This window comes from Neolamprologus brichardi, chromosome 3 (assembly GCF_056152115.1).
Source record: "Neolamprologus brichardi isolate AB-2024 chromosome 3, ASM5615211v1, whole genome shotgun sequence".
Taxonomy (NCBI): Eukaryota; Metazoa; Chordata; class Actinopteri; order Cichliformes; family Cichlidae; genus Neolamprologus; species Neolamprologus brichardi.
Genome location: NC_142106.1, coordinates 44,709,720 through 44,728,694, shown reverse-complemented (window position 1 = coordinate 44,728,694; position 18,975 = coordinate 44,709,720).

Sequence of the window (18,975 nt, the reverse complement as noted above, 5' to 3'; positions counted from 1 at the left end):
ATGTTCATAATTGTTAAGGAAATTGCTTTGTGGCAGCTGTGGTCCAGGCTGCATGGCTTTCTATTGTCATGGGCTTCTTTCAAAACGAGGACTGTTTTAGCACTGCTTTTTTTTTCTTTACACAAAAGAAGAGGTTTGAGCCAAAAGCAGACAGGTGAGGAACCACCAGTAGGGATGGGTACCGGTATCCATTATGCCATTATGGATTCTGACATAAACGGTAGTAACCAGTAACCGAAAAGCAGCGCACATTTCGGTGCTTTATTTCGGTGCTTTTCTTTCCTGAGATGTCATACACTTTGGATTCTAGCCAATCATTTCACGTTTCCGAGGATAGTAGGCGGGTCCAGGTATGTACGTTCTTTTAGAGCAGAGCTACAGATTAAAAATGCGAGGCGAAGCGGTCAAAGTCTGGCTGTACTTCACAGCAAAAGATGCAAACTCAGCAGCCCGCAACAAGTGCTTTAAGGTGATACTGTGCAAAGGAGGTAACACCTCGAATCTGATGAAACACCTGGCGACGTATAGCGTTTTTTTAAAAGCTGAGAAATGCACCATATTTGATAGCTTGCTGCAAGACCGAGCACCGAGTGCGGGTGTGGTGCCTGCTATTGTACCCGGAGTTAGCAACATCCCCCAAGAACCCGAAGAGGAGAGTCCTGGCCCCTAGCCCTGCCAGTGTAGCAGAAATGATGGCGGATGATGATGGCAGCAACAGCCGTTCTTCTCTGGGCGAGTAGCTTAATGTTGTCTGTAGGGATGGGTATTGATAAGATTTTCACGATTCCGATTCCATTTTCGATTCTGTTTAACGATTCGATTCTTTATCGATTCTCTTATCAATTCTTTTTAAAAAAGGAGAACACTAAGGTCTAATAGCTTAGAACTTTGTTTTATATCTTCTCTTTGAACAAGATAGAAATTTAGGAGTAACATGGCCTTACAAACCCAACAGTGAGATCTTAAGAGATCCACAGCCTACGGCTCTTCAATGGGGTGTCACAGAGTCCCCAGGAAAAAAAATTGTAAATGTAAAATAATAAAATAAATATTCTTCTGTAGCAATAACAAAGTATAACATCAATTATTCTGTAGCAATTACACAAGCATATCCAGTAATGTCCCTGCCTACAATTAAACACATTCACTTACCGAAAATCATCTGCTGTGGCAAACGGGTTCAAACCTTTGACCACAAACTTAGTCACTGCTTGGTGACATTCGTCTATCCTGGCCTGAAAGGAGACGCTAACGGTAGACTGCAGCGAGAACTGCCAGCATCTGAGCCAGACTCTGTCTGTCTCTCTCATCATGGTCACCCAAATGCACAGTAATGGCAGGTTTTGTAATGAGGCAGATCGCGCTAACATAATATGCACTGTTAGTTGATTATTTACCTGCCGCATTAACGGGAGAGGACGTGCAAACGTTACCGCTGCTGCTGGGTTGAGATTCACGAGTCCGGAGCGGAATTAAAAACACGACATTCATTTAAGGTCATCGTGTGTTTTGTGAGCAAATGCTTTTGCATATTTGTAGTGTTTCCTCCCTTAAATGAAATATCTACTTTGCAAGTATTGCAAGTTGCCCTGTTGTCATCCATTCTCGTAAAGTAAAACCAAACTTTTGAGCGTTTGAGCCGCTTAGGCGCTGTGTTTCCTGCAAGGTAAATGATGCTCCGCAACGTGGTGACGTCATTCGGGGCGACTGGAATCGATAAGGGAATCGTTTGCAAAAATGGCAAACAATTCCAAGGAATTGAAACACTGGGAACCGGTTCTCAACAAGAACCGGTTTTCGATACCCATCCCTAGTTGTCTGTGTGTAATTTACGTTGAGTGGGCTAACCACGTTATTAAATTAATGCATGTAAGGTGAACTAGCAAACACCATCGCAGTTACATGCAGCTGTCTTCTTGTTTGATGGCAGATACTCCCTTCACCCTGGCCGAAAAGGCTTAAATGACTAAAAGAAAAATTGGAAAACAGCTAAACATGAGAGGTTTTTGGACAAAGTTTGTGTTTTTTCCATTGATTAAGCACTGCTTCCAGCCAACAGTGATACCATATATGCCCTATAGCTGCAGAAAAGGCTAACATTGCTATCTTTTTACAAAAAAACAGCTGAACATGAGAGGTTTTTGGACAAAGTCTGTGTTCTCCATTCTTTAAGCACCAGTTTGAGCACCGTTTAAGCACCGGCACCGTTTCAAAAGTACCGGTTTGGCACTGGTATCAGATAAAACCTAAACGATACCCATCCCTACCCACCAGTGAGTTTTTGCTCATCTCATATACCCACACAGACACTCTCAAACAAAGAACATTCCACAGCACATCACGTATCTTCAGTCCACCTCATCCCTGTTCTTCATCTTGGGCCTAGCAGCTGTTTTTACCTGCTGTGTTCCTACCTTTTCCACTCACCTGACCTCCCACCTGCCTGGACATTAACCCTCATCCCATTATCCCATACCTGCACCTTACAATAACTGGCAAAATTATTGCCAGTTATTGTAAGTGCTTGATTGTAGTTCTTCCTGCTAAGGGTGAAATAACCAGTTTTCAGACAAGTACTTTTAAACATCTGAATAGTTTCCCTTTATTCCTGAAATCATTATTTCCAATCTGCATCTTTTCATTTTTTTCTTTTCTTTGCCTAAAATGAAATTTGTTTGATGACCTGAAACATGTAACTGTGACACATATGCAAAATAAAGAAAAAACTCAGGACGGATGAAAATAGTTTTTCACAGCACTGAAACTCATATAAAATAAATTTAATGTAATCCCTCCTTAAATTGTTGAGTAGTTGTTGTTAAATTGAACAGCAGAGTGCATGTCACAGAGGAGATGGACTGCAGCTGTATCCGCCATACTTTGCTTCGATCTGTCGTTGCTTAAACGCTCACAGTCTGGACCAGAGTGAGTGGTTTCAGATGAGGCGGTAAACATTTCACACCGCTTTGAGCATTCACAAGTTTCACAGAGACGTGTGGACTGTGTGAATTCAGTTGGTGTAAATCTGTTAGAAGTGTAAACCTGCAGACACCTCACTCATGCAGACAGTCGGCTTGTCCTTGTCATTATTTTTAGTAAGTACAATAAAAAAACTGTTTTAAAATATGTTGAATATTTTAATCAGACATGCAGCAAAATGACACAGTCATGGTGATTTTTGGATTTTCTCAGCTTTTCATACTTTTTATTCAAAACTTTGAGCTAACAGGCCTCAGGATTTTAATATCAGCTGTTCTTAGCCTTCACTGTGTTGATTCTCCCCATCAAATGCCACAAACCTCACGTGTACCTCACTAAATCTTCCAGAGCTCCATATTCTATCACACAAGTGACCCTAAGCAGACATGAGTAACTTAAGTCTTCCGTCTTAAAACACAAATCTTATTCTTCAGATCAAACAGGTCTTCAATGCAAAATGAAAAGTAAAGTAACAACTCCCCCCACAGGTCTGTCACAAAGAGCAGAGCAAAAGGACATCGGTTTCACTCGCAGCTTCAGTTCAGTTGCCTCCTGAATCTATCTGGTGGCTGCATACACAACATTTGGTTCAGGCTCTCTTCTTCGTGGTTTTCGACCAAAGGTCACTGTAGCATAGTTCACGTCATCAGAGCCCAGATTCTGTAAAGTGCAGAAATTCATCACATGTACTTTACATGAGAAAATGCAGGTTTGACACGTGCAGCATCATATATATATATATATATATAGCAGGAAGCCGGACTCACCTCACTCTGTTGTTGATCTTGCAGTTCATCTTCAGCTTAGTGACAAACAGAGAGAAACAGAGTGAGAGGTACAAAACACATCTGCTCAAATAACTGTTAAAAATCATCCAGGAGAATTTTCTTATAAGCTGTACTTCATATTAATTTAGGTTTTACATTGCAAATTGATACAAAGTGATATCACATCAGCTTCACTGTAGTTTTCGTAAAATCCAAATTCTTAAATGCTTAAAATATTAAAGGGTTATAGTAAATTTAGTAAATACTACATGGACCGCCTGAGAATAGTAACTCTGTATAGTAACTCTGAATGGCAAAAATTATGTTAACACAATGTTTTTACATGTGACGCTTACAGGTTGTCTTCAGTGACCGATCCATCACATTGTTGCCATAAACATGGGTGTCACGGCAACAAAGTATTATGTATTTCTATGCTTCGCGGGGTTTGATTAAACTGCCGTATTTGAAGTTCTAGACTTTAGAACAAAAGCCTACATTTTGGAAATAGTCACATTAAGAAGACTCTTGTTGTGATTTGGTGCTGCATGAAGAAAATTGAATTAAAAACTTGAATTAAATTGAACTGAACTGAATTGAGGAAGAAGCCGTTTCCATGTTCTGCTGTGACCCTCTACTGTGCTCTAAGTTTCTCATGTTCTAATAAAACAATGTGATTAAGCGTGAAAGTCGTGTGCAGTAAAAGATATTGGATTTAAAAAAAAAAATATTGGTGTTCTAATGAGTGGGTTTGTATAAAAAAAAGTATTAGCTTTGCATTTTCGCTTTTTGAAGAATAAGGTCACCTTTTTATTGTTAGGCTAAATGGTTAACTAAATGGGCAAAACTATATTCTTCGTAGATGGTAATATTATAACGTTATTTTTTTGCATATTTCTTGTTCACGGCTTGTTTTAATAATAATAAATCCTGTTGTTCCAACCTTTCTGAAAAAGGCATGTTGGAAAGAAAAATTAAGACAGACATGAAAAAAGCCAGAGGAATACCTTTCTGATGCTTTTTGATTTTAACAAGCAGCCCAGCAATGATCAGTATGAGGAAAACAGTCAGAGTAGCAAAAATCGCACACATCACCTCCATTTTGTCACCAGATATGTCTGCAACAAAAATCGGTCATTAGAATTTTTTTTTCTTTTTCTGGGTTTGCCTAACAGACCCAGCAGAAAGGACTCTTACTTTGAGACATGTTGTTGATGTCATCATCAAGTTCATCATAGCCTTTGAATGTAATGAACAGTTGTTATTTTGATGTCATTTGAAAAAAAAAACACATTCAGATTTTTTACTGGTTTTAAGAAACATATTAAAAGAAAGAAAAAAAAACTAAGAAATCCAAACAAGCATGCAGATTAAATCTTACCTTGAACTTTTAAATGCTTCACACTAAAAAGTGGACGTCCACTTGTGTAAAATCCACAGAAATACAGTCCAGAGTCAGATACAGCCACCTGCTTGATTTTGAGAAAAACAGTAGAGATGTTGGAGCTCATTTCAAAGGATTCACTTTGAAATCCATCGCAGTGTGAAACGCTTTTTGTGCTTTCAAACATGACTGCGATACAGCTGGCATCTGTTCTGTTGATCAGTCTGAACCAGAATGTTACACCACTATATGAAGAAAGGTTGGTGCACTGCAACGTGACTTCTTCACCAGGCTGGACCTCAACAGTCTAAGAAACTGACGTAGATATCCTGCCTGAAACAAGCACAGATGACAAACGGTTAGCTTTCTGTAAACAAAAAAGATTTTTTTTTTTGAATGAACATGTAAATGTTTATTCCAGGTTAGCGTAATTAAAGACCAATACTCACTGAGCCTGCAGAAAAGTAATGTAGCTATCAAAGTAAATGTGTTCATGGTGTATGACTGCAACAAAGCAATGTCCGGTAATGAACTCTGCTCTAGAAAGTCTGCTTTTAATGTAAAGAGGCGGGGTGAACCTCTGTCTTTCCTTGTTCTTTCCTTTTTCTTTTCTTCTTGTTAAAAACACCCCCACAGGTTCTGTATTGTGCTTGTTAAAGTAACCACATAAATGCTTTCAGGAAAAAGACATATTGAGTATGTTGGCTTTAATTTAAAGATGTGTTTGGTTCTGTATTTACTATTGAAGTTACTGTTATTATACAAAATATATGCATATAACTTTTGTTGACCATAAATGGACTTTCGGATACTGCTCATATGCTGTACATAGTTCTTTAAGCCTGCCACATGTTCTTTTTTGCTCCACCCTATACACCATACACCACCAAGCTTTTGGCTAATAGCTCTTTGGAAATCACATTGTTGGTTTGTCAACCTGTGTTATCTTTTGAATTTTCCATTGAAATGGGAACATATTATGTGTTTATTTGACAGGTTGCTGCTAAAACAGTGCTTAAGAACAAAACAGAACAAAACCAAGCACACCGTTGTTTTTCTTGTGACATTAACAATAAGTTTGATGTGTCACATGGCCCTCTTCCTATTGAAAAAACAAAAGTTGTATCCAAGATGGCCGACTTCTAAATGGCCACCATGGTCACGACCCATCTTGAGGAGTTTGCCCCCTCACATACACTAATGTGCCACAAACAGGACTTTAATATCACCAACCATTCCCATGTTATTACGGTGTATCCATATAAATGGCCCACCCTGTACTGTAAGTTGAAATGAAATGAAAAAACAAAACAAAACACTTAATTACAAAAATCCCAAATAATTAATGACAATTTTATTATATTTAATACTGTTAAATTAAGATGTTTGCTTAACAATGTTAAGATTGGTTCTGGTACTTCAATAGAAGCCAGCACTAGCCTCTCACACTTCACCCACAGCATACTGCAGAGTGTAGGAATGAAAGCAACCAAAACACTGTCAAAAAGTTGGGAGTGACAACACTGAAAGGAGATTTAACAAACTGCCTTAATCCAAGATTTACAAGAAAACAACATAAAAATAAAATGACACTGTGCTGCACACTGAATTAAAAACCATCAGCATGTAAAACATGGCTGTATAGTCGTTGTGATGTCACTCACTCATCATGTTTGGTTTGATATCTGTTTCACTTTGTCAGCTCTTATGAGACATGCTACATCATTCTTACCATGTACCTTTATATATGTTGAGTTGACTATCACTTGGTGTCTGCCACAATAAAATCCACAGAAATAAAACCCAGAGTCAAACAAGTCTGTGTATTTGATTTTAAGGAAGACAGTTGAGATGTTGGATGTCACTTCAAACTTTTCGTGTTTAACTCCATTGCAGAATGAGATGGGATCAGTAGGGATATAAATGGATAAAATACAGCGAGCCTGGGTTTGGTTGACTAGTCTAAACCAAATAATTTGAGTAGGAGAACTGGAAAAGTTGGAGCACAGCAGTGTAGCATCTTCTCCAGGCCAGACTTCCACAGTCTGAGACTGTAAGAGAGAGATCCAGTCTGAAAAGAACAGCAAAGAAATGAAGTTCTGAGCTGGTAAGACCACAACAGATACTAATACCTCCCAAAGGTTTTAGTAGACTTTAAATTCAGTTTTTAAAATTAAGTTCAACATGTTTTTGCATTTTGGATTTTGAGAGAAATTCAGTGCCAGTACTTACTGAGACTGCCGAGCAATAAAGCTGTTCTTATACTAAAGCTCATCGCTGTGCATATGAAATCTTTCAGCTTCAAATAAGAAAGTTTCATCATGAAGTGGTGTTATTTCCTATTTTGACCACATTGCTCAGACAAAAGAACTTGCCCACCACCAAAAAAACACCACAGCTTTGTGCGCTTCTTTTTCTTTTTCTTGCATTTATGCAGGTTTGCGTTGGAAGAGGATAAAGTTTGGGCCTAAGGAGTACGCCACGGTGTCATCGAGTTTTAGACTTCACAAGCACTTTTCTCTGCAAGGATGGTCATCCTGCAGCATATGAAGGGAAAAGTACTTTGATCTGGAAGGCAAACTTACAACTGAACAATTCTTGCATTTATTCACATAAACAAAGACAGCGACTTTATTTGGGTAGTACTGAGTTTGACTTCCTACTGACATGGATTCAGCAAACATTCCTCAGACACACGTTGTATCCCAATTCAGGGTCTGCAGCCTTAAAGTACGCAGCCTCAACGATCCTCAAGGGCCGCATACTTAAAGACCGCTAAGGCCGGAAGTGCGAGTCTTGTGAAATGGGATGGTCTAGCCTCCGTTGCGCTGCCCAGGTTGCCTAGCAACCATTATACTAACAGCTGGAAACGTTTCATACAGCTTTGTTTGACAGAAATGAAGGAGAAAATCTTTTGTTCATTTGTTTGTTTGTTTCTACATGAGCTTTGATCATTCTCTGTAAGATTAAGGTCAGCTATTGAACGGTGTATATTTTAAAGTAAAGACTTTAAAACCAAGTTAGTACAAACGTCACTAATGTCACATAACTTTGCCGACATGTGGCCAACAGTAATGTTTTAATGTTCTTCCTTATTAAACATTTGCACATAAATAAGTGACATAATATTCAGTACTTACTTAAAGTTTACTCTTCGAGCGCCCCTCATCCGCCGCAAAAATTATCCACACCCACCGCCACGCTATGCATTCTGGGATATGTTGGGCCACGAAGTCTACACCGCCACGTCCTTAAAATTCAGGGAAATTAAGGACGCATTTGAGGGCCGCATTTCGAGCAGCCTTCGAATTGGGACAGCCTTCGTCGCGTCGCAGTGACGCAATCGACCTTAAAATGCGGCCTTTAAGGCTGCAGACCCTGAATTGGGATACAGCCGTAGTCATTGGGGAAGATTTGCAATTCTTTCCCCCCCCGACTTGACCAGGGTGCTCCGCCTAATGGCTGTGGTAGCTGGGATAGACTCCAGGCCCTCTTTGGGACCCTTGTAAGGATAAGCGGAAGAGAATAGATTCAATTCAATTCAATTTTATTTATATAGCGCCAAATCACAACAAAAGTCGCCTCAAGGCGCTTCATAGTTACAGAGATAAACCCAACAATCATATGACCCCCCATGAGCAAGCACTTTGGCGACAGTGGGAAGGAAAAACTCCCTTTTAACAGGAAGAAACCTCCGGCAGAACCCCTCAGGGAGGGGTGGGGCCATCTGCTGCGACCGGTTGGGGTGAGAGAAGGAAGACAGGATAAAAGACATGCTGTGGAAGAGAGACAGAGGTTAATAACAGATATGATTTAATGCAGAGAGGTCTAGATCAGGGGTGGGCAATCTCAGTCCACGAGGGCCAGTGTCCCTGCAGATTTTAGATGTGTCCTCGAACCAACACAGCTGATTTAAATGGCTAAATTAGCTCCTCAACATGTCCTGAAGTTTTCCAGAGGCCTGCTAACGAACTAATTATGTGATTCAGGTGTGTTGACCCAAGGTGAGATCTAAAACTTGCAGGGACACCTCGTGGACTGAGATTGCCCACCCCTGGTCTAGATGAATATACCAATGAGCTCCACTGGATTTAGTTGACTGAATACGAATGACATGTTGCAGAAAGCGGTCTGAGATTCTATCAGCTTTGTGGCATCGTGCCACCCTGCTGCACTGGTTCTCAGATAGTGGGGTGGGGTCAGTGGTGGGGGTGGGGTGGTGTGTGGATGACAGAATGAAAAATGTATGTCAAAGGGAAAGTAAATAAAAATTACTTTACTGGTCTTTTTTATAAATAAAGTACAATTTGGACCATTATGAAATTATGGCTCATTTTTAACAAAATGTGAGGAGTATGAAGATTCTGTCAGATGCTGAATGAAACAAGGGCAGACTCCTGCAAAATTTGGTCAATGTGAATAGTTGTTCCTTAGACTTTCTGTAGAAGTGACTCTGGCTAACTAATTTTCCATGGCTGTAATGGGAAAAAACTTTTCACTAAGAAAACAGCCTCTTACCGGATGTCCGGATGTTTAGATTCTCTAAAATCTCCATCAGTGGTGACTGATAGTGATATTGGGTTGGCTAACAAATGCATTATATAGTTCACACTAACAGCAGCAGCATCGCATCCTCGATACCACATTGCAGCCACAACACCTCGTCACAGCAACACAAACAAAACTATATAGAGAAATACCCAGAATGCCACTCACACACACATTCTCTCTCACACTTACCCACAAACCTTTTGAGTATTTGTTTCTGTGCACACTAGCACGTGGCATTTTTTTTCTAGGAAAAACTAAATATGCAAGAGTGATGTAATGATGGCTGAATGATCAGAATGCTACAATGCCAGAAAAATCTATTCACTTACTGTTGATGCTGCCAGGGATGTTCTGCAAAATGTGTGGAACTGTAGAAACTGCCAATACACTGCAATTGCAATCACAACAATTTTGCAGCATACTTGTTCCCAATAAAAGGAGTTGGTATGTACAGCAGAAAAAAATTGGTCTTTAAAGAAAAGTAGCAGGCAACAGGAGGGAAGCAAACCTACTGGAATGAAGGACGGCACTTTACTGATGAATTTTTAAGTTTAATGGCAATAAACCCTCAACCTCACCATCAGAACTGGGGATGTGTACACAAAAACAGTGTATAAGTCACAATCCATACACTTACAAGTGTTAACGTTTACAACATAAAATAACTTAACCTTCTACACAACATTTAACAAATGCGCAGTTTTGGTCACACAAAATATTTCAACATATACTTATTTACATCATTGTGTCTTTGTCAAGGGGGCTGCTAATGACAAAATAAACTTCCATAAACACAGTTACAACTCCTCCCTCCAAAATCCCCCGATTGCTGCCAAATTGCACAGTGACACCAGTTACACAGGAAGTCATTCCTTCAAAATAATAGCATTAAAACTCAAACGGGAAGTTAATCGCAGCTAATGGTAAATAAAGGCGATAAGCGCCAAAATAAGATGATAGCAAATAAATAAACATATTAAGGGTTATTTATAGAGTTTGTTATGGTATTTTATAGGGGAGAGAGAGAGATGTCCAGCTTATCTGGCTAACATTATTTAGAGAGAAGCTCACAGTGTCCTGAAGTTTGTTCTCTGTCAGCATCCTCAGAAGTGACACTGCAGAGTGTAATCCTGCAAACTCCGCTCCAGTGTACAATACTTTCAGTTTCTCTTTACATGTCAGTGGGAAATGTTTGATTGCAATGTCCAGCTGCTTCTGGGGGAGGTTTTCCTTAAACTGCAGAAAGAGCTCAGGATCAATAAGCTCAAACGACACTAAGTGCTGTGCTTGCTCAAAGTGAGCCTTTGACTGCTCCATCGTTATGTCACAGCACTGTGCTACTATACTGACAGCTTCAGCTCTGGATGTGACGGTGCGGTATCTGTGGTCAGCTTGTTCTTCAGTTCACCGATGGAGCAGAAAAACCTCTCCAGGGCCTGTCTGCTTTGAGAGCATCTATGGTCTGTTTTTCAAGAATGTTGTATAAAATATCAACAGTGCTGTAGTAAAATTTTTCAGTCTGTTTTGTAGTTAGTCAAAATGCCATTATGGATACACATTTGGTGACTTTGTAGTTACGTACAGGCATCCACTGAACATGACCTGTGAAGCAAATTCAAACCATATCCTGTTGTAGCAACCCTGGCTTCAACCTCCTGAAATAGCCAGGCACACCTTGAGTTTGTTTTACTTTTGCCTCGTATGTCCTGGAATCTTGTAGTTTGTTCAGATGTGACTTTGAAACCCTAAGCTGTTGTTTTTAAAGAGAAGAAGCTTTTATCCTGGCAGCCCTTCTGAACATGATGTAGTTGTTCACTGTCAAAGACTTTGACATGCTAACTGAGGCCTTCAGAAGCTGAGATGTAGCTCTTGTTTTTTTTTTTTTTTTGTTAAATAATGTATACTTTATTGATCCCCGTGGAGAAATTACTTTATCTGCGTTTAACCCATTCACTCAGTGAAGTAGTGGGCAGCCACCAATCAAGCGCCCGGGGAGCAGTTTGTAGGGACGGTAGCTTGCTCAGGGGTACCTCAGGATAGCCATTCAGTGGATTTGATACCTTTTGTATATTATATTGTTACACCAACAATGGAAACAAGGAAATCTTAAAGTGGTATAAATTATTCTTATTCAAACTGTAAGTTCAATATGTTAATGAGCTTTAAACAATGTGGTTTTAGTTCGGGGTTATAGCAGTCACTAAGATGAAGGCCAGTTCTAGGAAAAGTCACGCTTGTGGTTTCACGCTTCATCCATGCATGGATGATGGAGACCACTGTGCCCATTGGGACCTTTAATGGTCCAGAAATCCTTTTGTATCCATCCCCAGCCTGGAGTCTGCAGACAATCCCTTGGACTTCAATGCTTGGTTTGTGCTCTGTCATATATTGTCAATAGGAGCATATGTAGATTAGTGTGTGTCTTTTCAAGTCATTTACAATCAACTGAATTTACCACAGGTGGATTCTTTCCACAGCTTTTAGAAAGATCTGACAAATAACAGGATGAATTAGTTAGTTTCTTTGGCCAAACTCCAGGAAGCGGGTTTCTAGAAAGGCTCGTCAAAGCAAGTTCAACCGACTTTGAGTATATTTATCCTGAGTTAAGCACATGCAGCAGTGCCAATAGGGCTCTCGTGTCAGAATTTACCATGGCAATGAGTAAATAAATCCTCCATTTCAATCCAGTGGTCTGAGGAATATGAAAATTGTAAGTGTTGATCGTTTAACCTAAAATTTGAAGAAAAGAGGAGTCATACTAATCAGCTTGTGCTTATCTGTCATCAACATTTGCTTTGCTGTTAGCCTTTGTATCAACTTTATAAATCAGGAAATGTAACCAGGGTTCAGCCAGCTGGTTTAGGTGCAGCAGGAGGCGAGCAGGACAGCTATTTGTTTAAACTTTGTGAAACTTTGTGTCAAACTATTGCGCTTTGTTGCTTGTGGTTTCGTCGCAGAGTTGAAGGCTGTCTTTGTCTTGCTTTCGATTTTGCTGATACATAGTGTTGTCACCACAGTGGAAAATGGCGGGGGGAGGATGCACAAAACCTGCTTCCTGAAGTAAACACAATAACGACTGTGTACAGAAAAAAAAACCGTGCCGGTAGAAAGGTTAATTAGAAATTTTAAAGATCTGATGAAATTAAAATAACGTCCAATGAAAACACATTAATGTATGTCATATGACTTTGGTAGAAATACACATGTTGCCACAGAACTCATTTTTTAATCAGTAAACTCTGGTTTGCTCTTGTTCATAAAATCTCCAGCAAAGATGATGTGCTTTATAAAAGTAGCATTATTCTTGGTCTAACAGGCATGCCATTTGATGTTTGCGGTCAGGGTAATAAGTCTTCCTGTGGCACACTTTATTTTAGATTCATAACCTATTTTCATTCAATCCTACGATCCTTCAAGGGTGAAGGATTTTAATTTTCTTCATTATTTATCATTAAGTCTGTACAAATGCAAAGACTAGTCAAAACTGAGCAGGCCAGGTTTCATTGCTCCTTTTTAAACTTTGTTCTAAAGCTGTATTGACTGTGGAGGCCTTGTCATTTCAGTTGTGCTCAGACCACACTGCACTGTCTCTTCCTGTGAATGGGTGAGTATTTTCTATTTGACTCTCCCTGTGAGAGTTTGACATACATCAAGTACGCCCTTATTCTGGTTAGATGCAGACCAATTAAGACAAAAAATAGATATAAAAAAAGAATAGATACACATTTTTATATTATAAACACAGAAAATCCATTTTACCTGCTGGCAGAATAAAGCAACATGAGTTTCAACGTCATCTCTCTGTTGCTGGACTTCTGCTTCTTGTTGACAGAAGCCTCTGTGCTATTTCAGTTATTTCAGGGCACAAATTTTTTAAATTAGGAATTTTGAATCACATACTGAAGCACAATCTGCGCTTGCTTAAGTGTCCTAAGTTCATGAAGGTCTCGTACTATAAGACAGCATGGGCTGTGATGTCCAAACGGCAAAAAATTCAGGAGTTTAAGAAAAGACTTTATAATAACCAGTATTATAATATGGTCTGAATATTCTTCAGCTAATTATATACTGTTTGTATACTGTATCAACTTGTGTTTGCAGATTTGAATTATAGGAACATATACTTTCAGGCTTTGATCAGTGGACACCTTACAGAGGTGTCATTAAAGCTGGTTGAGAGCCATTTACTCTCACATAGGCACAACACACACTGTGGGCTACAAGACAACCACAGACCATCTTCAACCAGCCTGCACTGTCCTAAAAGAAAGTTAGGGAGACATGAGATGAATTATCAGTGCTATGCAGTGTTTCATTAGTGACTTTTAGATTAGTGTGTCATACAACTGGCAAGAAGTTGGATGATTTACATTATTATTATTGAACATGATTTGTTAATCTTAATAATACTCTGTTATGACTTCTGCCACTAGTTTCATTTGGTGTACATAGTGTTTCCTGTCATGGAAATGTCTGTACTCTGTGGGGAGAGTATGATAATCTGACTGTGCAGCTGCCTCAGTGCGGTTAGACTACAGCTTAGAGACGATTAGCTCCAGCCTGATGTCCACACCCCATATAAGGAGATAAGATGGCCGCTCTCTCATTTGACTAGCCACATTAAAGACTGACGGCAGAATGGACTAAGCTACTTAAAATGACTTGTTGTCATCACTCTGGTTAAGTGGTGCAATCATTTTATTACCTGCTTGCTGCAGGACACCAACCCCTGCTTTATAGCTATTAGAAGATTGTGCTGATACGGCACGATCTACGCCAGGGGTTTGGCAACTCCAGGCCTCGAAGGCTTTAGATGTGTCCTTGATCCAACACACCTGATATAAATGGCTAAAGGACCTCCTCAACATGTCTTGAAGTTCTCCAGAGGCCTGGTAAAGAACTCATCATTTTTGCTATATAGCTTTTGCACTGTCCACTTCCTGCTGTGACAAAACAAATTTCCCCCGTATGGTACTAATAAAGCTTATCTTATCTTATCTTATCTTATCTTATCTTATCTTATCTTATCTTATCTTATCTTATCTTATCTTATCTTATCTTATCTTATCTTATCTTATCTTATCTTATCTTATCTTATCTTAGATTCAGTTGTGTTGACCCAGGGTGAGATCTAAAAGCTGCAGGACACCGGCCCTTGAAGCATGGAGTTGTCCACCCCTGCTCTACGCAAACCACCAACCAACATCAGCAGGCAGGCTCTGGGTGGAACCTCCAAGATAAGTGAAAGAGAGGCCGCCCAAGAAACACCTGGCGACGAGACCTTGAGGCAGAAGCAAAAAAGATGGGTTACACCTGGAGCCAACTAGAAAGAAGGGCCTAGGGCAGAAATCTGTGGAGATCTACCTTTGGTGACCCATGCCCTGGGAGGAGTGATGGGCAGCAGTAGATGTAGATTACAGCTATTCTTATATAAATATTTATAAAAGTAGGCATTGGGACTCAAAATGCTTAAATTAAAAAATGAAGAAGAAGGCTCTTAACAAAGACACGAAAAAGAGAGCACATTAACCCAGTTTTACTCTCATTACACTGTCTTCCGGTACATTTTAGAATTCATTTTAAAATCTTAAAACTCTGAGTTGTGACGCTCCTGCCTACATCTGATCTTTTAGATCCCCATGATTCCTCTGGCAGGCTGAGATCATCTAATAAAGACCAGAGGAGATCTTTTAGAGCAGATGGAAGCAAGATGCTTTGCCTTCCAGTTCTTAATACTGAAACAAAACCCATTAACTTCTTTACTAAATTATTATAGAATAATACTATATAGTGGTATATTAGAACAGTATTTCTTTTCCCTACTCACTCCTGCACAGCTGCAGATCTCCATCTCCTACAAATGACAACCTGAACAGTCAGTTAATGTCATAATAGACACTTGATAAAAGAAAAACCTGATTTTATTGTTCCAAACAAGACAACATTTCATCAAACGAAACTTTGTCAATGTATTAAACATTTTTTCTACATTACAGTAGACTCATTAACTACACACAAAATCCCAGTTGCAGATTTATCGGAAACCTTATCAATGTTTCCCAGAGATATTTACTGGGCTACATAAAAGACATGAGTCTCGACTTCTCTCTGTGATGCAGGCCTTCTCTTTATTATTGCTGCTGGGTACAAAGTCATTGCTGCTTCATCAGAATCCAGGTTCTGAAAACAAGAAAGAGTTACAAAGGTCTCATCATTTCACAGGATTTTTGCATCTTAGGCTACGTTCACACTGCAGGTCTTAATGCTCAATTCCAATTTTTGATCAAATCTGATGTTTTTGTCTGCGTGTTCACACTACAACTAAAATGAGACAGCAAACGCTCTCTAGTGTGAACGCTCAAAGCGGCCCGCATACGCAAAAGAAGACTTCACACACAACGCACTCTGTTTAGACCCAAAGCAAACAATATTGTTTGACTGATGGCCCTTAATATAAAGACTTCGGACTTTACGTTTACCAATTTTTGCTTTAAGTTATTTTGTTATTTACATAATAATGTAAATAACCTAATAATGATCCTTATTGCTGTTTTAGAGGAGCGGTGCTTCAAAGGATAGCTGCAGATTTCTGTCAGAATTTGCAGATTATACAGTACAAATAAAATGTTAACGTTTCTCCAACGTTGTCTTCCCAGTAGTTTCACCGGATGGCCAGGAAGCGTTCGCGATGTCTTCTCCGGCGCTGATAATTGGCGTCTGTCTTGTGTCAGTGACGTAAAAGACGGATTTAATGCGACCTGACCATTCAAACAGCAGTCGCTTTCTAAAACCTCGGATATGTATCGGATTCAGTACCACATACGAAAGTGACCCAGATCGGATTTGAAAATATCGGATTTGCCCCGTTCACACTGTCAGACCATCATCGGATATGGGTCGCATAGGGTCAAAAAAATCGGATTTGATGCGCTTTCGCCTGCAGTGTGAACGTAGCCTTATAAATATTGAAACACATTATCATGGACAGTAAAAATGGATTCACCTCACTTTGCTGTAGTATCTGTCCTTCAGCAGCAGCTTTGCCACAGAAACAAAACATCCAGTCAGTCATGCCAAAATCTCATTTATAAATTAACCAAAATTAACTAGTGGCTGTTTCTAGTACCTGTCTGTAGTGTCCAGATTTTAAAACCCATGGCGATAACTGCATTTATAAGGAAAACAGTCAGAGGAGCCAAAACCAGACCGGCCAGCTTTGATATTCCATCACACTCTTCTACAAAGACAGAATCATTGCATTAGTTTAAGTTCAGCTCTTGGTCTTGGTCACTTTCTAACAAAATTAGCAAGCAAACATCGAAACCAGATGATTAGTAATTAGGCTAAACTTACTTTTGGCGATGCTCTCAGTCTCATCAGTATCACTGAAGTCTTTAAATAAAGCGAATATATAATTTGACAAATAAATAAATAAATAAATACATACAGGACTGAAACCTCCCACAAAAACTTTTAAATGTTCTTACCTTTAACATTTAAATGTATCACATTAAAAACTGGAAAAATTGTGAAAAATCCACAGAAATAAGGCCCAGAGTCAGATACACGCGCGTGTTTAATTTTCAAGAAGATGGTAGAGCTGTTGGAAGTCATTTCAAACGATCCGTTATGAAATCCATCACAGTATGCCACACTTTTATCAGCTCTGAACATGACAGAGATACAGCTGGCCATGGTTCTGTTGACCAGTCTGAACCAGAACGTTAAAGAACTGTGCTTGGAAATGTTGGAGCATTGCAGTGTGACTTCTTCACCTGGACGGACCTCCACAGTCTGAGCCCTGCAGACTGCAATCAACACTGAAACAATAAAAGTAATATAAAAGTACATTACCACTTAATTTAGGTAAATAATAAAAGCAACAGATAGGTAAACATAACAAAAATAAGGTTAGCAGTGAAGTTGAATGTAATTACAAGTCAGTACGCACAGAGGTTGCAGAGACCTAAAGTCGAAATCAAACTAAAGTTCATTACTGCACAGACCAGTGAACCTTTGAAATGTCTGGGACTGAAGTGAGACCCAGGAAGTGTGTTTTTACACTTAAATGGGTGGGTGTTTGTTTTTTCTTCTTCTATTTTTAGGTCTGCCCACAAAAGCTAGCATGATGTACTGGACTTTTGTCAACTGTCAGTATTGCATGAACACACTTTATAAAACTGTCCTCTAGCCTGAATGTCCAGGTTGTTTATTCACGTTTTTCTAAATAACACTGTATACTTGCGAGCCATTTCATTGGGTAAACCTTGCTAGTACCAGATTTGATGCCCCTTTGGCTTCAGAGCTGCCTTAATACATCATCAAAGGTGGAAAAAGTAAGGACTTTCTTTACTTTGTCAGAACTTCGGACACCTGGCTTAATAAAATTCCAGGAAAATGGTAAATGGCCTGTATTTGTATAGCGCTTTTACTAGTTCCCCCTAGGGACCCCAAAGCACTTTACACACCCAGTCATCCACACACTGGTGGAGGCAAGCTACAGTTGTAGCCACAGCTGCCCTGGGGCGCACTGACAGAAGCAAGGCTGCCATATTGCGCCATCGCCCCATTGGTAGGTGAAGTGTCTTGCCCAAGGACACAACGACCGAGACTGTCCGAGCCCGGGCTCGAACCGGCAACCTTCCGATTACAAGGCAAACTCCCAACTCTTGAGCCACGATCGCCTAGTGGTGGAGGACAGTGATGAACCCATGATAGGATTAATGTGTTATATTTGAGACACGATTAGTGTTTTGGAAACTGGGTCCAATTCACCAATCCAAAACATTACTTACAGTTGTAGCTGCTGTTATGTGTCATTGCTGCTTTTTAAAGTTTCAGATGAAATGCATTCTGGGCTACCTGACTGCACAAAGTACACACCAGTCACCACCGATGCATGCTCGGTAGAATGGGCGGAGTGGGAACAAATCTGGACATTTGTAGTGTACAGATTTGATGCACACTTTGAATTTGAACAGTACTTGGAAAAACAGAAAAGTACACATCCTAAGTAAAGTATAGTCTCAGTGTTTATTTCCAATCTTATTTTGATAGTCTCATCCTGTCTCATTATTTAGATTCTGTTCAGCTGTGTTCCTCAGTCGTGTCCCTTCTCATCTCATCTCATTTTCCTTGTCTTCTTTGTTGTGTCCTCAATCTGTGTTGTGTAAACCCCTGTTCAGAGGTTTCTCCTCAAGAGCTCTAGTTTGTGAAAGCCTGCCTCATGTTCTGCACATGTTTTGTATTTTTTGCTTTTTGAAGTTTTCACCATTAAAGTTGCTTTTTTAAAAA